The sequence below is a fragment of the Protopterus annectens genome, chromosome 15.part0 (assembly GCF_019279795.1).
Source record: "Protopterus annectens isolate FY-2018-M chromosome 15.part0, PAN1.0, whole genome shotgun sequence".
NCBI lineage: Eukaryota > Metazoa > Chordata > Ceratodontiformes > Protopteridae > Protopterus > Protopterus annectens.
In genome coordinates this window covers 269,001,335-269,014,755 of record NC_056749.1, presented here as the reverse complement: position 1 = coordinate 269,014,755, position 13,421 = coordinate 269,001,335, and the positions used below count along the sequence as shown (strand labels likewise).

The 13,421-nt window shown below is 44.9% G+C and overlaps 1 protein-coding gene across 5 annotated transcripts in view; it reads left to right on the top strand.

Moving 5' to 3' along the window:
* The window catches only part of NSDHL (NAD(P) dependent steroid dehydrogenase-like), a 276,923-nt gene that overhangs the window by 24,944 nt on the left and 238,558 nt on the right, over positions 1-13,421 (top strand). The gene's annotated exons all lie outside the window — the stretch shown is intronic.

The window sequence follows — 13,421 nt, the reverse complement described above, 5'->3', positions numbered from 1 at the left end:
GCTCTGTGGAACCTAGTCGGACTTTCCCGGTCAACAAATGTTAAATAAATAATAAAAATAAATAAAATAATAAGCCAAAGATGGATGGGCAGAGATGTGTGTAAGAGGGTGACCATGACAGGGAGCCATCCAGGACTGTCCCACCCAGCACACATCCCAATGGCACAAAAGACATGAGGTGCACGTCTCACCCACTGTACATACTAGTCACCAGTATCTGTAAGCATTACAGTGTATATGGTGCATGTGCCTGCTGTACAACATGACTGTACAATGAAGTACACATCTACTATCTGTAGACATGTACCTGTCACATAGGTTCATAGGTATGTAGTAGACTATCTTCACGAAGGCATATATTAGCCTAGGCAAGTTGTGCAGCTTTCACCACCTCATTGGTTAGTCTCCTAAGCCCTAGTTCTAATAGTTAGTACCCTAAGCCCCTTTCTAGTGGGGCTGCTGATGTGATCCCTGGCGTGAATTGTCTGTTTCCCATCCACTGTTAGTGAGGGGCTCTGTCTGATGTACATTGGGACTCTGTTCCACAGTAAGGCAAGTCTCTGGGATGGTACTCTATCCCACCAGCATGTTGTATTCATTGTTGTGATGAAGTTCATATCCCTGGAGTGTGTAGTGCGACTCTATTTGTTTTCCTTAGATAGAGCATGTTCAACAGTTATGTGTTGGAAATGGCTCTGTATGTTAGGCAGAGTTTGCCTCTGAGTAGGCGGTACGCAACAGAGAACAGATTTAGTTTTTCCAGTTGTGTTGCATAACACAACTGTTTGAGGCCAGTAATCCTCTTGGTGAGGTACCTCTGTGGTCTCTTCCAGCTGCTGGATATGCCTAGTTGAGTACATCCAAAATGGTGCATTGTACTCAATGATGGGTCTGATGACTTAAGAGTAGAGGGCCACCACTACCTCTTTTGATCCTGATGCAAACCCTTTGTTGATTAGGTGGGCCACATAGGATTTCCTAATCACTTTGGCAACATGGTTGTCAAAGGAAAGATGACTATCTACTTGTGTCCCCAGATCCCTTATTACCTTGTCAGTTTTTAGGGGGTAACGCCTATGTGGTAGTTTGTGGGTACTTTGTTTTCCCCAAAGGGGATTACTATGCATTCTTTCACATTGAGCTTGAGGCCATGATTCTGACACCACACATCTATCTCAGTTTCCTCTGGAGAATATCTGTGTCATCCGGGGAATTTATTATGGCAAACACTTTACAGTTCCCAGCAAACTTAGTCAACCACAACCCTCCTGTGTTGGCATATACTTCTGAGAATTGTATACCAAACAGGAGGGGCCCCAGTTCTGAACCCTGGGGAACACCAGTTGTTACCGGTTTAGAGTCTGACATGTAGCCAGCAACTCTTAATTTGTAGGATCTATCTATTAGCCAGTTTGCAATCCATCTTGTGATGTATGGATTTATGCCCAGGTTGGTGAGTTCATCTATGATACCTGACTGGGGAATGGTGTCATAGGTCTTAGCGAGGTATAGGTAGGCTGTGTGGAGCTCCTTTCAATCATCAATAGCCTGGGTAATTGTCTCAAAGAAATCCATCCAGTTCAGGAGGCATGATCTGCATTTGCAAAGCCAAACTGGGTGTGCTCAACTGTGTGTAGGTTCCCAATGTCTTTATTGTTGACTTCCATTATGATTGGCTCCATTGCCTTGCAGATGAGACTCATCAGGCTCATAGAGTGGGAATGCCAAGGGTCTGTTGTGGCCCCAACCCTGTGCAGTGGGAAGAATGTTGCTGTGCAACATTCTATGGGTACATATCCTGTAGAGAGGATGTAGAGAGAGGTGTAGGTATCCTTGATGAATATGGATACATCTCCACCCTATGTGCTATGATCCAGGTTCTGATGCTGGAAGGTATGGAAGTAGTATCTTGGTAGTGCTGGTGTGCTCTCTGGAGCCTTGAACTAGGTTTCTGTTACTGCACAGATATCAATATTCTCCATACTGAGAAGTGCCTGGAGTGTGTGCATTTGGAGGCTGAGACATCTGGCAATGAGTAGCATTTATCTCACTTTGTGGTTATTTATGTTGGTTACGGGGTTTGGTTTGTCCTGAGTAACCAGTGCTCCACACCTGAAGTCAATGCCTCATTGGTCCAATCTGACCATAAGCTAATTACCCTAGATATCCACATTCTGTCCCCACGCCCCATTAAGGAAAACATGGTAGAAAATTTCTCCAAAGCCAACTTCATGCTTCGTAAGACAGAAGTGGTGAACTTCATGACACCCATGCAGATGGACAATTCAGTTACGACTACTGACCCTACACAGTTGCACTTTATAAGCACTTACATGAGTGCATGGATTGTGCTATCCCAAACAGAACCAAGACGCTATCCTCCAAAAAAAGGAAACCAATCTGCTGGTCCCCTGCCATAAACAAACTGTACAACAGAAGGAAGAAACTTCTGCAAAAGAGTAAATTCCCATGAGTGTAGGAGCTCCCTGGTCAGCCTCAGTAAGAAGCTGCGATCCCTGATAAAATCCTCCAAAGCTAGTTACGAAAACAAAATCGCCACTGATTCTAAAGACAACCACAAAGCATTCTATAGCTATGTCAAGAATCTCAATGGCAACACTCAGATCTGCTCTGAGTTGCAGCACAATGGCACTAAATATACAGACCTAACTGATATTGCCAACATCCTGGCAGATAGGTTCAGTGCTAACTTTACCCCCCTCTCGCCCATTAAAGAACCCATCTCTATACCGGAAGAATGCAGAATTCCTCTAATCATGGCTGCACAGGTAAAAACCACATTCTCCAAAGCCAGGAACACAGCATCCATGGGACCAGACAACATCCCAGGCTGCGTTCTACACGAACTACAGAACGAACTGACACCCCACCTAAGTACCATGTTCAATCATAGCCTCACCTCAGACTTTGTGCCTGCTGAATGGCACACAGCGACAGTTATCCCACTCCACTAGGGGGGAGCCAACACGGACCCCGGGAACTACCGCCCCATTAGCCTGATGAGCCTGGTCTGCAAGGCCATGAAACGTATCATCATGGAACTTATAAACAAAGACATTGGTAATCTACAAATTCTGGACTCCACCCAGTTCGGGTTTGTAAAAGCAGATCATGTCTCCTAAACCTGATAGACTTCTTTGAAGCAGTCAACAAAGCCGTAGACAAGGGTAAGGTGGTTCACACAGCCTATCTAGATCTTGCCAAGGCTTTCGACACCATCTCCCACTCTGGAATTATAGATAAACTCACTAAACTAGGTATAAATCCCTATGTCACAAGATGTGTTGCCAACTGGCTCACTGACGGAACCCACACTGTGAAAGTAGCAGACTCCAAATCCGACTTCAGACCAGTGACAAGTGGAGCACCACAGGGTTCAGTCCTGGGTCCTCTCCTGTTTGGTATCCAATTCTCTGAAGTACAGGCCAACACAGAAGGTCTTTGGCTAATGAAGTTCGCAGATGACTGCAAACTAGGAGCCATAATCGAAACACCTAACAATGTGGACATCATACAAAAGGGTCTCACTGAGACAGATGCCTGGTGTCAAAGCCATGGCCTCAAGCTCAATGCCAAAAAGTGCATTGTCATCCCCTTTGGTAAAAACTTTGTACCCATGAACTACAACCTAGGCGGTAGTATACTTAACACCGAAAGTGTGACGAGACCTTGCGACACAGGTGGACAGTAGTGTCTCTTTTGATAATCACATCGCCACAGTAGTCAGGAAATCCTTCTACGTGGCACACCTCATCACAAAAGGCTTCTCATCCAGAAGAAGTCATTGTTCCCCTCTACTCATCACTCATGAGACCCATTATCATAGAGTACAACGCCCCTTTGGTATGTACCTCACAAGACATCTACAACAACTGGAAAGGCCTCAGAAATACCTCACAAAGAGGATTACCAGCCTCAAACAGATGCCCTACACAGACAGTCTCAAAAATCTCCAGCTTTACTCCGTCGCATATCGCCTACTCAGAGGTGATCTCTGTCTAACATACAAAGCTATGTCAAACCCAGAGCTGTTGGATATGCTCCACTTAAAGAAATCCCAATCCCTCCGAGCTACATACTCTAGGGACCTAAACCTTGTCACCACAATTAAGTACATGCTGGAGGGATAGATTCCTGTCCCAGAGACTTCCCATACTCCGGAATAAACTACCTATATATATCAAACAGAGCTCCTCATTAGCACTCTTCAAGAAACATCTTGATGATTGGATGGGAAATGGGAAATTCACCCCGGGGATCACCTCTGTGGCTCTGCTCGACAGTGGCACAGGAAAATAATTTTCTTGGGTGGCAAAAGCCAGGGTACCTTTATAGGCTCTGCTTGTATAGTTCCCAGGGCGATGGCCTAGTACCTACCTATGAACCTTTGAGCCTTGCCTAAAAAAGGTAATATGGGGACAGCAAGAGCCTTGGCCAGTATTCAGAAGCATAGGGGTGACGGGTGCAAACCATATCTAGCGAAGCAACGAGGCATGTCTATCATGTCATCCCAGGCAGACAGAGACTGGATACCCTTTGAGTGACACCAGAAGCTCAGCCAATTGTTGAAGTTTATCATCTTTCTGTTATATTGCAGTATCATGTAGGTGAAAGTAAGATGCTACTCAAGGTTGGGGTCATACCAGCCTGGGCTACATGATCATACAGCTACTATATATCTCTTGTCATGTTGTCCTGGGAGGTATGTCTCAGATCATTCACACTGACATGTACAAAGACCGCATTATATATGTACCTGTTCTGGAGTGATCTAAGTGTTTGTGTTATGTGGCGGATCATAGCACCTGACAGACCACTGACAGTAACCTTCCCCTTGTCCAGCCTAGTGAGTGGAACATCTGCGTGCTTGACTATGGAGTCACCTATTACTAGTGTGTTGGGTATGTTGTTTTGCCTTGTGGCCTGTTGTGAGGCACACTGTTTTGGTGTATTATGTGTTTTTGGCGTGTGCGTGGAGATGCATGTTGCTTGCTTGTCTGCTTTGGAGGACACTCTCTCTCTTTTTCAGATTTAATATTTGTATTCTCCGAGTATGGTAATGTGTATTTATGTGTGTGTTTTGCTGGTGCTTATATTGTAGGTCTATGTGACACTGTTGGTGTTGTGCTTGTATGACCCTACTCCTCTTGACTGTATTGTCCAGTATTGGGTTGACAGAGCTTAGCTACCAGTTTGACCCTGTGTGTGCCAGCATGTGGTGCATCAACTCATATATGATATGGCATGGCCTGTGCATACAATACACTCACAATACACTTAGTATGATAAGCCTGCTGAGGTTAGCAAATGTGAAAAAAACCTTTGGGCAAACTGTCAGCGAGTAATGTCTGTATTGCACCCTGTAACTCCATATTGCTTGCTGAAGTGGAAAGTACTTAGTTTGGATTAAGAACCCCGCACTTGCCAACTGTGTATGTGTGTGTCTGTCTCTCCCTGGGGAGAGAGCAACCTTTTTGGAGACTACTCACACCTCTTAAAAGTGATATACTCATCTTTGTCAAGTCTGATGATGTCGCCATCCTACAAATATACCTGTGGGAAGGTGGAATCCCAGTAATGTGTATAGCACGCCGTGTAAATGCGTACTGCTGTAGTATCATAATGTAGTTTGGTAGGGGTTTGAATCCCGCTCTTGCTAACTGTGTGTGTGTTCCAGGTGTGTTGAGTGTGTGACACCGTTGGTCAATGTGGAGTGGGTTTTGATTTTTCTAGTCTCTGACATATCACAATGACAACTGTATGTGCATAATACATGTAAGGTAGCTGTGGGGCAAAGCCATATACATACATGTGACCTCAATTATTTCATAGGTGGGTACTCTGCTTTTTCCATGAAAGCATCTGTTATCTTTGCCAGAGCATGCTGGCGCTTTCCAGACCTTAGGTCACTTCTGTATGCTTGTGACAAGCTCAGCCACTGCAGTGATCCCTGGGCTACGTCTTCTGTTTCACATCCACTCATCGCGGTTTCTGTTGAAGAGTGTGAGTGAGGGTTTATGCTTGAGGTATATTTGAATCCTGTTCCAAAGCTGTTCCAAAGCAAGCAAAGTCTGGCAAAGATGACTATAATCATTATAGGTGTGCAACAACCTCTGTGGATCTGCATGCAAACCCTTTATTGCTTATGTGCTCCACAGAGGGATTTCCAAAACCCTTTGGTAATGTGATTATCAAAGGAGAGATGACTAAACACATGGCTCTATGTATACATTAATACCTGTTCCACATTTTGGGGGCTACTACCTATGTGGTACTCTGGGGATACTTTGTTTTCTAAAACTGGATAACTATGCTTTCTTTGGCTTATAGCTTTACAGCATGATTTTGACACTAGGTATCTGTCTCTGATACCCTTTAGAAGGATGTGTGTGTCATCTGGAGAATGAAGTATAGCCCACAGTATGCATTTTCATCAAACGTGGGCAGACATATCCCTACTTTGTTTGCTTGTACCTAAGAAAGCTATATGCCAAACAGGAGTGGCCCCAGGACTGAGTGCAGGTGAATACCACTTGTTACTGACATAGAATTGTACATGGAGGCTGCAAATGTTACTGTGTGTCCTACATCTGTGTGTCAGTTGTCAATCCATCATCTAACAATTGTTTATGGTCAGTCTGAGGTTATGTATAATACCAGAATGTGTGATGGGTATGAACTGTTGGAGAGCTGTAGCTTGGCTGTGCGGACCTCCCCTCCCTCGCCTATAGCCTTGTTAACTGGCTTGAAGTCTACTAGGTGTAGGAGGCATGACCTGGCCTTTAGAGAACCTAAGTGGGTATGGTGCAGTGTTTGCAGGTTCATAATGTCTCTGTTAATGAGTTCCATAATGCTGTGCTCCATAGCCTTCCAGATAACATTTGTCTGGCTTAGGTGAGAGTTTCCAGGATCTGTTGTAGCACTACCCTTAATCAATTTGTTAATATTTGCACTGGGTGTGACGAGGGTGGACAGGATTAGGAATAAGTATATTAGAGGGTCAGCCCAGGTTTGAAGGTTAGTAGACCAAGCCAGATAGGCAGGATTACGTTGGTTTGTACATGTGTTGAGGAGGGATGCAGAGTATATTGTGAAATAGATGCTAAGGATGAAGCCGCCAGGTAACCGGAAAAGAGGAATGCCTAAGATTAGGTTTATGGCTGTGGTGAGAGAGGACATGCAGGTGGATGGTGTGACAGTGCAAGATGCAGATGGCAGGAAGAAATGGAAACAGATGATCTAATGGGAGCATCCGAAAGGAGAAGAAGTTGTAGCTCAACCCTTGTGGACTGTGAACACCATTACCGTGCATCATTCCACATGTATGTAACCTGTATAGCGGCTGCATCTGAACAGAGTGTTTAGGTGAGTGGTGACTTCATATGTCAGCTTGTGTATGACACAGCCAGGGACACTGTCCAGTACCATTGCCACTGTGGTTTGGACTTTGATAAAGAGATGTTTTAACTAGAGTGTCTGTGAATAATCAGGTTTTACATTCTTCAGGTCTGGAAATGTGGCCCTTGTGTAACGACAGGGTGGTGAAATCTGCATTCAAACTATCTGACAAGAAATTGGTAATGTCAGTCAGATAAGTGTACTTTGTGACCATTTACATTAACTCTGACCCGATCTGAGATTTCCCCTGTAGATTATAAACAACACTAAAGAAAGCTTTAGTGTTGTCTTTGGAATCCTTGCCAATTTGTATTTTGAATCTTGCCTTGTATGTTTAATGAGGGCTTGTATTTTCCCAGTGATACTGACCAGAGAGTTTATCCCTTCCTGGTATGTAGCTCTTTTTTGGTACAACTTCTCACCTTCTATTATATATTTAGTTTATGGCAGGGGTCCATGAGACTAATGCACTTTTACTGTATAAGTGAGAATTTCTTGTGTTTGTGATAGCACTGTACATGTAACCCTGTAGGTGAACAGTGTGCATTACTAAAGGATTATGCAGCTGGGACAGTATTAACCTTAGTAATGCAAACCAATGACAGCAACAACAGCATCACCCACAGCACAGTATCAACCCGTGTCATACACACATATGCGTACTCAAAGTTCCAAAATGTGTGTAGTACAATGCATACTGGCTACCAATAGAAACTATGGAGTATTAACACTGGCCAGTACAGGGCAACACCCTGCCCGTGTGTCCAATATGCATGTACATGCAGACAGTGCACCTCCACCATGTTCACAAATGGACACCTGCAAACCTGAGTTGCACACACGCCACACTTACTGTCCACTGTATAATGCATGCTGACACAACTACACACATCAGCCAAGTGGCACATGGGCAAACAAAACACAATTGGAATAAACACTGGTGAAAACAATACACCATTGCTAATTACAGGTGTAATGCATCATGCCTGCTCAGCTACACCTTCAAGGATATCATTACACTTTACTGCTGACAACATGCTACACATCCAACCATCGCTATACTTTAGTCACCCTGTGCATCAGCACCATGTTAGCCTGTTCCTGCATCAATGTTACAGATGACAGGAGGTGGCACAGGTTTCATCATATGCACAGGGTGTGCTTTTGGTTTGCCAGAGGCCTACACTGAGCCATACAATCGACGTGTGTGTGTGAGTGCCATGAGTACTGTTAAGGGCCAATGTTGATGTCATGTGTGCGGGTATATGTTTGCCCTAGGTTTCTGGTTTATGTGTGTGTGTCTGCATGCACACAGTTCCACCATGTGGCTGCCATAAACTGGGATTTGAGACAGCTACAGACTCTACCTGGCAGGCTTTACAGATCAGTCTCTGGCCACGGATACAGAACCTGTGCCTGGCAGGGGTGCTACAGACAGTATCAGGTACTAATCCAGATTGGGTACTATCCTCAGAGGTTGACAAATGTCCACTGGATCCAGGTCCCTGCTGGGACTGGCCAGAGCCACGTGCACGTGGCTACTAGGACAGTCTATGGACAGCCTCCCCAACATTGCTGGGGCTGGTACTGGCACTACGGGAGTGGCTGTGACTTGCTGGACATCCATGGTGACCTCCAGCTGGTGATGTTGCTGGCATACATCCACATCGACGTCTCAACCGTCCGACACTGTCCTAACACATGGACATGACATTGTGGAAGACATCCAATGTCTCACCCCAGTGTCTTTTCAATGACCTCAGTGTAGTTACATATGGCACCTGCTAGGTCACAGATACTGTCATTTACAGAGGTGTAATGAGCCCTCTGTGCCCTTATCCCCTGTCTGTTGTACCACTCCATTCATGTCTGTGCCTCCATGACAGCCTGGAACATGCGTGTGGTAGAGGTGTGGCACGCCTGCCATGGGCATGATGACCAGCAGTGCTCTGACGAGAACCCCTGAGCATCTGCCTATGTGGTACTGTTCCAGACATCTGGCTATGGCTGCTGTGTCCTGATACATGTGCCATAGATACCACACTGTCCTGGCCAGTGCCAACCGTACACTGTCCCGCAGCTAAGGGCAATGGTGATGGATGTACAGGCAGTATAACTGTGTGCATGGATGGGGTGGAGACTTGTGTACTGTCAATTGGTGGCCCAGCAACAGACCCTGACAAATCTGCCTGTGCCTTAACACACCTATCCTCATGATCACTGTCTGTCTCAGTGACCTCATGTTCCCTGCTGTACTGAACCAGACCCACCTCGCCACCTGTGAGAGGAAAACAGGAAACTCACTTTAAGACCTGAACATGACTTCAGACCACATGCACATACACAAAACTACACTCCTCCCGAAAGCAGACTCACACAACACCAGCAACCACAGAACATACACAATAGCAGGTGATGGAGTACAGTATCACAAGCAAAACAGTCATATCACACCTGTCAGCATGCAGGACATGTGTTGCTCAACAGCATGCAGTGCAAGTGTAGTCAATCCTTGTTACTAACCATATACATGGCTTTGATGCATGTGTTTTGTTATTCGGTGATGGCCCTCCCCCTGTAATACAATGTATACATGGACACAACATTGCTGTGCAGGTATTCATAACCCTATGATGTACTGTGCACCATAACTCACAGGTGTACATACCATTGCTGGATGTGTATCTGTGTCCGATAGGTATCCAATGCTGATTACAGCCTCTGTGTCTTTAGCAAATAATTGTGGACACGTTTTAGCACATGCATGATGAGTATTCACACATCATCAGTGGTGCATGTATAATTGATGGAATACCATTCGGACACATACCCAATGTACAGTACATATGGTGAGTGTAGATCATATTGTGGACATGCCAGTCTCATCCATGGCATGCTAAAACACAACTGCATATTTAAACAGTACACATACCAAATATATGTCATGACCTAGCCACTCAATAGCATCACAAGACATATATGTGTCAGTTGTGCAAATGGTGATTGGTATGCATACTGTTTAGAAGTGCATATGTGCGCACACACACACCATTATGGTGTGTAGCAATGACAGCTATGTGTAGTACTGTGGTTACAATAACTGGATGGGGTATAGTACCATAGGCCATCATCATGAGGTATCAGGTGGTCACTCAAGGCTACAAATGTGTCACAAACAAGCACAAATCCTGCTGTGCTGGAACTGTACTACCTTGGCTAAATTCACCAATTCACAACCAGTTGTTATGTGATTTTTGTAAGGAGGCCAATAAGGAGCATTCCCTGCCATGAACGTGTAGTGTGTTGCAAAGTGTTTAAATGTCCCAGGATAGGCCTCTACCCCTCAGGTATATTCTGTGTAATGTGTAGATGAGATTTTGGATACTGGAGTATGTCATTACAGAGGGTTTGGGAATCCTTTGTGTGTCTTCTTCTTTCGGCTACTCCCATCAGGGGTCGCCACAGCAGATCAACTGTTTCCATTTCTTTCTGTCCTCTGCATCTTGCTCTGTCACACCAACCGCCTGCATGTCCTCTCTCACCACATCCATAAACCTTATCTTAGGCCTTCCTCTTTCTTGTTACCTGGCAGCCTCATCCTTAGCATCTTTTTCCCAATATACTCTGCATTCCTCCTCAGCACATGTCCAACCCAACGTAATCTTGCCTCTCTGGCTGTCTCCAAACCTTCCAACCTGGGCTGACCCTCCAATATACTTATTCCTAATCCTGTCCATCCTTGTCACACCCAGTGCAAATCTTAACATCTTCAACTCTGCCACGTCAAGCTCTGACTCTTGCCTTTTTGTCAATGCCACTGTCTCCAACCCATATAACATAGCTGGTCTCACTACCCTCTTGTAGACCTTCCCTTTCACTCTTACTGGTACTAGTCTGTCAAAAATCACTCCTGACACTCTTCTCCACCCACTCCATCCTGCCTGTACTCTGTTCTTCACCTCTCTTCCACACTCACCATTACTCTGAACTGTTGATCCCAAGTACTTAAACTCATTCACCTTTGCCACCTCTACTCCCTGCTTCCTCACCATTCCTCCTGTCCTCCCTCTCATTCACACACATATATTTTGTCTTAGTCCTGCTGACCTTCATTCCTCTTCTCTCTAGAGCATATCTCCACCTCTCCATGGTCTCCTCCACCTGTTTCCTACTCTCACTACAGATCATCTGCAAACATCATAGTCCACGGGGACTCCTGTCTGATCTCGTCTGTTAACCTGTCCATCACCATTGCAAATCCACCTTAAACTCATCCGTCACTCCCGCCACAGACCTCGTATGACATAGATGTGTATGTTATGTGCATGTTGAGTATCAACTGTGCCTATCCAATGGTCACTACAGTCTAGCCACATTTGTTTGAGATGGTCTGGGTATTGCATGTGTTTGAGGCTGCTAATCACATTGGTGTTGTGCGTGCTCTTACACCAAACATGCACAGCATGCATTATGGGTAGGTGTGTTACATGCGTACATGGCTTACACCTTAACTATGACATGCACTTTTTATTTCCAGTAATAAATGTAGAACACACTCACCAGCATCTGTCTGCTGCCTTGATGTCACCCCAGAAGTACCTACATAGAGATGAGACGGTTTGTCAGTGGCTACAACTGCGATATTGCTACTGTGTGTTTGCAATCTTACAGTACAACAACAGTTTACATTCACAGGGCTACAGCTTATGTTCCAAATGATCAGTATTGCACAACAACAGGCTCCACATCTTTGAACGACACACGCCACATCTCACATATGCATAATCTACCAATACAGATAACAGTAGTCTACAGATATGCCATGTTACCTGCATGCTCCATGTGTGCTTGCTGGGTGGCTCCATCCTCCGTCATGGTGTATGTCTGCTGCTGTTGTTGGGCAGGTGCCACCAGGCTCATGTGCAGCTCCTCCACTCTGGTGAGGGGGGGATGTATGCTACCACCACCCCCTGTTGCAAGCTGTTCCGCATGCACATTAGCAGCACACTGACGGACATGTTGGAGAAGATCACTGCAGTAGTGGCGTACCTGCTGATATGTGCGGTTATGCAGGCATACCTCAATGACCCTGTGGACAAGATCTTGCCACATTGCAGTACGCTCCTGCTGGTCCTGGCTGGTTCGTGAAAATAGCACACGGTAGTGCTGAATCATGATGCTAGTGATATCTTCAGCCCTACTGTAACTTGGGTTCCTGTGGTGGGCCATGATCCCTGGAAGACATGAATACAAAAATATGTCTGAGCAAGTCATATGGCACATTTAACATTATACAATACAGATAATAGAATATGTTGTACCTGAGCACAGATTACAATAATTACTCACACACATGCATCTACATGTTGGAGTACATTTTCTGTAGTGTTGTATGATTGTACTGGATGTTATGTTTGTGAATACATAAATGATATGTATATCTGAGATGGCTTAGTGGCAAATCACGTATGCTGTGATGTGAATGGTTGTGTTTTTTTCCCTAGTAAATGCTTTTTATTTTGTTACTAGCCAAAACAAAGGTCAGGGGCTACAGACGGAATAAGGCACATTTCAGCATTTGCAAGTGGGTTTTCAGAAGGGTGAGCACAGCTTATGGAAGTTTAGCAACCTATAAGGTAACAGAGAGTGAAACACACTAACTGCCACTTATCACTGCTCACCCCACAACTGCTTGAAAGTGCCTTGCTCACTGTCTATCCAATGAATCATGTTTTGCACAGCAACAAAATAAAATCACTATATAAGACTATACAAGAGTACCTGGCACACTGTATGCAACACGATGCACCACCTAGCCACAGCAGATGTATATAAAGCTGATGTGTAAAGAAATATATCATCCATCACAATCGGTGTAAGGTCCAGTAAATGTATTATTATACCACACAGCCTGTTAATGCCAAACCCGTGGCCAAAATATGTGCACAATTGGGAATATAGGTCACATACTGCTGTAGTACACTATGAATGTTGCTAGATAC